The following is an 8,101-nucleotide window of genomic DNA, read 5'->3' as shown; positions in this document are numbered from 1 at the left end:
TTTTAAAGTGATCGTTCGGTTTATGTCTGGGTTTGTTAGTACTGAATTTTTCCTGGATTTCACTATGTAAGTAGGTAGATTGAGAAACTGTTTAAGTTTTTGAATAACTATAGATGTTGCCCTTTCTAAACGAATTAAGTCAACATAGCCATAGCCTTAAGACTCTTGTTAAATTCAATGCACTGTGCAAACTCTTGGTAAATTAAGGGCTCAGGTGAAAGCATCGCTTTATCAAATTTCCGTAAAATTTAGGGCCAAAACACGAGTAACAAAAAATCAAATCATAACAAAATTTATTTTCATTGTTCGGTTAGCAATAGCTAAGAATTAATTGTGACGTCAACCTAAATTTAAAAAAACTGAAAATATGTTTTTGAATTAGATTATTTACGATTTTTACATCGTTCCTTAAATTCGATTTACACATCAATCTCATACGAAATCCATAGAAAGCTGACGTTTTTAGTGCCAGAAAGCAGGTTTTCATAAGTAAATAATTTAAAATGAAAAATTTTAGTTTTCATCAGAAGTAAAGCGTAAAAGGCAAAGCGCAAAAAGTTTCAGCCATTACTAGAATTGGATTATTACGTTTCACAATTACGATGCAGAATGTAAATGTTGAAGTTTTTGTTTAAATTATTTAATATTCAAAAATGTCTATAATATAATTGATAAAATATGGTCTGAAATGTTGTGCAAACGGTAAAAATTAGCAGCGCATGCCTGCATGAGCTTGCGAAGAACATCCTCCCGGTCGTGCTAAGTTGAGGTTAACCAATTTCAAGCGAATCTTTTTCCAGCAAACTCTTTAAATGCTGGAATTTGCAGACCATGCATCGGAATCATTATACTACTGTTTTTAACAGTTGGAAAGAAAAGTGACGGACCGTGTCCCTTCTACCAAAACATGCCTATAAACAATTCCAAAATATCTATAAATTAGCAAATACATGAGCTGAGCCTTGCAACTGCACCAGCATAGACCCTCGGGTTAAGACCACGGTTGAAACTAGCCTCAACACTTGGGTTCATACTTTTTTTTTAACTAGCGTTAGCACTCGGGTTAAGACTTGCGTTAAATTGATGGAAAAACTGGCTTAAACTTAAACAGCGCCTCAGTAAATCACAGCAAAACTTATGGCCGACTAGGTTAACTTCAATTCAGATCCATTCCAGAAGCAGTCACGGTATTCGAACTGAACACCAAAAAACAACTGTCACGTCAAACCAACCTGTGTCAGAGGCCCACGACTGCGCCTGGTGCGTACGGTCCACACAAGACGTACTTGCACCCATTGCTTGCCGTTATCGCCTCTCTCGCTTGTACGTACGTGTGCTGCTGCACTGCACTCATCCGCTGAAGCGGATATACGCAGTGCATACACTGAGCCACACTTGCTCTCTCGTTCCTCTCTCGCAGTATCCTCCGAATTGATCAAGCAGTGACCTTTATCATCCGTTTAATTTCTTGAAACTGAGCTTTTAGTAGCATCAGCAGTATCAGGAGTTGAAAGAAATCATCTTTGAAGTACTTAAACTGTAAAATTAGCTTCGAAAGTTTTACCCAGAAAGTGACCTTTAGGGGCAAACCTCTTAAGTTTTTATCGAAAAAGTGACCTTTAAAACGAACTTGATCGAAATCTACCAACTGAAAAGTAACCTTGAAGGATTTGAACAATTATATTATAACGTGTGTGTGAGAAAAATTGACAGGTACGTCTAAGTTATCCGATCAACAATGGATAAAGACATCATCGAACCAACATTTAACAGTAGTCAGGGAAGCCGAGGCTCCCGCATATCACAGCAAGGCGCATCAATCCGTACAAAAAGAACCTGCACTCATACACACGTCCAGTGGGAAATGATAGGAGCACTCGAGCACCCAAAGCTCTCGTGAAGCAAGACTCGCGAGGCTCTGACCAGAAGGCACTCGAGGCGGTGTCAGCTCAAGAGCTCCAGCGATGATCAGAAGCGCACTCCCGCGCCTACAGCGGGAAGTAGCGAGGTGAACCAACCGGAGGTCACCAAAGAAGGAACATCTGATCAGCAACAGAAACGGAAACGACAGTACATAAGGATGCGGAAGTCAGCCCTGCTAAAACTGAGCAGGATAAGAACGTTAGTCTGACTAAAGCGGATATTGATGAGAAGCTAAAGGTCACGGAGATGGAATTCAATGAACTGAAGTTGAACGATCTCCCAATTGGTGAAGAGGATTTCTTTGAGAGCCCGATGGCTTATGATGAAATGATGGGTGATCAAAAGTTCAATCGCGCCAACGAATCTTACTTCACCGACGACGACCTGACCATGAACATGTCATTCCGAACAGCGATGAAGGAAGCCGATCAAGCACAGGAATTGACACCGTTTAAAGACATCCTCGAAAGTCTAATTGAACGTAATCGACAGGGAAGATCGTCAATGTTCGATCTCCATCTCCGAACAGCCCCACCTCAAATCTGAAGAGACAGATCAAAGAATCGGGAGCGTCACTGGAGGAAAAAGAATGTCAGATCCTCCAGAAGAAACAAGAGTACCAGAACAGGTTGGACTCGCTCCAGACGCGCGTATACGAGATGGTGCAACTACAGGATGTTCTGGAGAACACATGAGCTGAATGGAAAATCCGATATGAACGCCAAAAGGAAATTGCGGAAGAATCGCAAAAAGTAGCCGATGACAGAGAACCTGAAGGATATATGGCGGTGAGTGATCTAAACGAGAGCATGTCAGAAGAGACAGCCGAAAGGTCACGGCACTTAGCCGAACTGAAGGATCAGTGTGATGAACTACGTCAAAAGGTCACGGAAGCTGAAACCAACGGAACGAATACACGACCAACCTAGCTGAAGTGACAAAACGTCTAACGTCGGTCACAACAGAGGTGTTCAAGCTCAGGAAGGACCTGAAGTTTCGAGACGAAAACATCGAAACCCTCCAAACGGAATCGAAGGATCATCTGAAAAGAGCATACGAAGTCGTCAAAGTGGCACAGGATCTGAGAGACCTTGTAGCCCTTGAAGGTGAACGGCTGAAAGAGGAAATAAAAAAGGTCACCGAAGAGAACAGGGAGCTCATGTAAACTGGTCAAAAAGCAGCTGAACAAGGTCTGAGGTTGGAGCAGGAAGTACTCCGCCTGGACACAGTGGTCACAACGTTGGAACGGAAGGATAAAGAATGGCAGCAGAAAGTTCGTCAACGCATAAGACTCAATACGCAGTTGAACATAAGACTCAATACGCAGTTGATTGACATGACACAAACGGCAATGAGGAAGAGAAGATGAAGTCACCCAAATAAAAAACCAGCCGAGAGCAGCAGCTAAGGAATACACACGGATGAAAAATGAGGTGACTCAGTTAGCGGAACACATCAAACAGATCGAAAATGACAGCGAAAAGGTTGTCCAGGAGAAAACCTTCCAACTTCATCATCATATGTTGAAGATCAACCAGGAAAATGCTAACCTGAAGGTAGAAAAGGACGAATTCCAAATGAAAATCAGACGAGTCGAAGATGAAAACAAGGGCCTTCACATGACAAATAAGCATAAAAATGAGCAACTCCTACAGTTCGGAGTTAAAAGCTACAACCGAATCTCCCCTGCCCAGTTACAGTAACGCACAAGGAACGGGCAGGAGTTTTTATTTCGAGATGCCGCTTCGAACAGGTGATGGCAGAGGAGACTTTAAAACAGAAAAAGATGGGGAGACAGAAAAGGTCATTGCTGATCGAAACCCGTCAAGCAGTCACCCGCATATCAGTCTTGGAGATTCCTCTCAGCTACAACAGCGAACCGAAACGAGATCTTTCGTCATTGATGACGGAAATCGAGACGATCGCCCCCTCGGACACGAACATGGGCGATATCCGTATCAAAAGAGGAGGGGAGTACAACGAAACCGAAATGAAGAAGAAGAAAATGATACAAGAGAACTGTCTAGATCCATCAAGTCCATGGGTAGGAAAACAACACTCGCGACATTTGATGGTAACCGCGACGCGTTAACTGGATGGATTCGGTTGGTCAAAGAAATACAGCGAACATATGACCTGACGGATGACCAGATGTTGATCGACATCGCCAGCGCCGTAAGAGGACCAGCAAAGACCTGGCTCGATGGCGAAAGAGACATCGAAGAAGCTGAAGAACAGGTCTACACGATTACGGAATGGCTTAACAAGTTTAAGGATGAATTTGGTGATCGAGATGAAGAAGTCACTGGCTTACGTGAGGCCATGGCGAGGAAATTTAGACCTGGAAAAGAAACACTCGATCAGTTTTACCAGGCGATGATAAAGTTTAAGGCGAAAAAGGCCATTACCGAAAAGCAGACAGTTGGCTTCCTCATCGAAGGATGCAGAGGCGACAGTGACCTTTATAAGGCACTGCGCACAAAGAGGTTCAAAACGCCAATCGAAATAAAGGACTTCTTCAGATCGTGGGCGGCTGGCGAAGACAAGTACAAGGTGGCCGAAGGTCAACGCAATAAATTAGATTGTGTAACCATCCGCTCGGGCCAAGTGGAAACGGCTCCGAGGCAGTATGCGGCGGCACCAGCCCAACAGACAGAGTACAGATCGAGACCGCCAACTCCGACCCAGATTGACCTTTATTGACAGCCAAACGGGACAGCCGATCTCATACGCCATGGTCGCCGCGATACAAGCATCGGCGCAGGCGACACCAGCGATGCAGATTGCAGAATATGGCCCCGGCAAACGTGATGCCGAATCCCCTGAACGTAGGGGCACCACAGCAACAAGGAAGGCCCAACAACGGCAACTTCAATGGAAACCGAAATGGTAACTGGAACGGAGGCCAAGGTAACGGAAACTTCAACCGAAACCCAGGCCAGGGCAATTACCAACAGAATCGCGCCAACCAGGGCAACTATCGGCCGCAGCAGGGGTCCAGAACGGAATGGAAATTTGGCCAGATTGATGGATGGGTAGCCCAGGGCGTGCAGCTGTGTCAACACTGTGGATTTGATAACCACCAGACACAGGGCTGCGTGTTCGCCAACATGCCGCTGAACCGAAACCCGAACCTGTTCGCCACAAGAGAATGGGAAAGGCTGCGAAATGAGGGCGGCTGCCGACAGGCAGTGGCAAATGGAAATGATCTGGTTGTGCAATGGGCATAATTCAAGCAGCAGAACGGTTGCGGCCAAGGGAACGGCCAAAATGGTGGTTATAACGGCGGCGGCAGAGAAGGCTTCCGAGGAAGAGGTCAGGGCAACCGGCAGCTACGGCAATCGGAACGGCGGCGGTAATGGCAACTGGCGCGCTAACAATAGCGGTGGTAGCGGCTGCCAGAACAACGGCGGTGGCGGCGCAAACGGCGCTGGCCAGGGACAGGAAAACGTGCAAGTCCCGGAGCAACAGGAGCTCAACCAGGGAAACGACGAAAATCAGTAGGCGCCGGTGAGCCTACTGATTTCTCTGAACACCGGATAAAGGGGAACGCAGAATAGTACTGCGAAATTACCGCGGAATAGTACCGCGAGGTCACCACAGAATGGTACTGTGAGTGAGATGGCTTATAAGATGCCATCGCAACAGCAAAATAATCTGGTTATCGGGAAACCAGTACAGGTGGACGAAAGGCCACCTGCGCAGAACGGAACTGCAAAGCTACAGCAGAATAGTACTGCAAAGTCTCCGCAGAATAGTAATGCGAAGTCACCGCAGAATGGTACTGCGAGTGACAAGGTACAAAATAAGGACAGATCACCTTACTGCAGCGCCGAAAAGCTAAAAAAAACGGCGAGCTCAACGTAACGAGATCATCCGAAAAGCGAATTTGAAAAAGAAACAGGAAGAGAAAGAACATGCGAAAGAGAAAAACATGCGAACATCGAGGAGCAACATGCGAAATTTCGAGAGCACCGGCGTAAACAGGAAAACGAAATGTCACCATCATCCGCTCAAGTGAGAGATCAGGGAGCAAGTGCGGTCGCTAAAGGTCACGACAAACAGGTCTTTTCAAAAGGTCAAGAAAGGGAACTGACGCTGCGAAAAGAACAGCTTAAAGAGAGCGAACGAGCACAACAGGTCTCCGATGACTCACCTGATGATGCAGACACGCTGCATCGGAAGCAAAATTGGCAAAAGATGGCATATCGACCCAATGGAAACCACGGCATGCGGATTTCTGTATCGCCAAAGGATCTCAAAAAGCGAGAATGTCTGAAGAAGATTACTGGGATATGCAACAGCTGCGAACGCAGTTCGAAAGAAAGCGTCTCGAGGAGTAGGTTACAGGGAAATCAGCTCAAAGGTTACCGAACTTCGTCCCAGTGTTCAACGAAATGGAATATAAGAAGACACTTGCTGATCAGAAGTTGAATCAAAATGCTCCACCCGTTGACAAACCGCCAAATTATGGAGAAAAAGTTCCACTTACAGAAGCTACCGAATGGCGGATTTTCCATGAAACGAATGGGAAGGTCACGGGACTTGACGCAAACGCTGCAGAAAGATGCCAATGACAAGAAACCAGTCCGAACAGATGGGATGTCTTCGTAAACCGATCCGACGAAAACGAACAAGTATCGTCAAAAGTGATCGAATGGATGATCGGAAATATGTTCGTATATGGAAGGTCACTAGATGACCGAAAATATGGTCGTATATGAAAGATCACTAGATGAGCTGAGAGAAAGCGAAGAAGACAAGTTGACACGGGCTGAGCAGATAACAAAAGAAGTGACTGAGATGTTGCGCGATAAACCGGATGACGATGGCAAAGAGAACGTGCTGTACCGGACCATCGTCGAAGTGACAAAAGATCACATGGATGTTGCGAACGGGCAACCAAACGAAGTCACAAAAGTGACCAGTGCTGAAAAAGCTGCAAAGGAAAAGGGGAGTGAGGAGTTAAAGACTCAAAAGATAAAAAGAAGAGAGAATTTTACGATATTCGAACTGATACCCCGCATGAGATCGATCATCTGAGCTCGATATTGAAACAGAATAGCACTTTAGCGAACGGGCAAGTGCAGGCACAGGGAACGACGGATGATGACCAAAATGGAACTGTTAAAAGCTATCCCTGTACCAGAGGCACCGGAAACGAAAGATGAAACTCCATTAACGTTGGAACAAATAGTAGCTGTACAAAAGGAAGCAGCTACTGAAGGGAAACGAGCTTTTGTACCCGGAATGGAGTGGGCAAAGTCTATCCCAGTACCAGAGGTACTGGGAATAAAAGTTGCTAAAGTTTGGAATGATAAGAAGTTTGAAAGGTCACGAGAAGCTCCGAAAAAGATAACGGATGCGGAACAGATACTTACAAGTAAAATACGTGACGAAGCGATCAAACGGCTGAAAGGTCATCAAATTGTAAAAGAACCGGAGATCATCGAAATCTCATCTGATGAGCATAAAGAGACGCCAATATGGTGAAAGGAGATGGGGCGGAGAAGACGACAGCATCAACCGTTTGCTTGCCTCCATAAAATGACACTGGAAGAACGTATCAGCAGTTGTCATCACGGTTACAATGGCGATCTGTGTAGAGTGCAGCCCCAATGGAAATGTGAGGAGTGCTGTCGAGATGCTCATCAGGATGACCTATCAGACTGGCCAACATGCAACGCTGCTATCAAAGACATGAAAAGTCATGTCCAAAAGGAAGTTAAAAGTATAAGCCGGACGAACTCGATGTGGAACCAGCACATCGAACGATACCACTGGCAACGATATAAGGAGTGGTTATCCTGCGTCCGGAACCTCATTATAATAAGAGGAAAGGCATTACACTATTGGGAAAATTGCGTCGATAACCAGATCGCGGACTTGGGGAAATCAGACCCGAAGGTCAAGCAGTTCCAGTCGAAGCTCGATCAAGAGATACACGAGGTGTTCGACGAAGAAAAAATGTGGGAAGACGCAAGATGTGATCTGTTCTGGGACTTCCGTGTAAACCACCTGTACAAAGGAGAAGGAAGAACGGTCATTTTCCCACCCGGGCTTGGTAAACCGGCCTACGAGCTGTTCGAAAAGTTCTATAAGGCAGTGGAGAAAGGAGATAAGAATTCTTTTGATAAGTATTGGAAAAAGTTGGAAGCGGAATTCCCTCCGTTGCCGG

The sequence above is a fragment of the Paramacrobiotus metropolitanus genome, unplaced genomic scaffold (genome assembly GCF_019649055.1).
Source record: "Paramacrobiotus metropolitanus isolate TYO unplaced genomic scaffold, Prichtersi_v1.0 Parri_scaffold0000024, whole genome shotgun sequence".
NCBI classification, from domain to species: domain Eukaryota; kingdom Metazoa; phylum Tardigrada; class Eutardigrada; order Parachela; family Macrobiotidae; genus Paramacrobiotus; species Paramacrobiotus metropolitanus.
The sequence above is the reverse complement of the archived record's forward strand: the minus strand, read 5'-3'. Positions refer to the sequence as shown.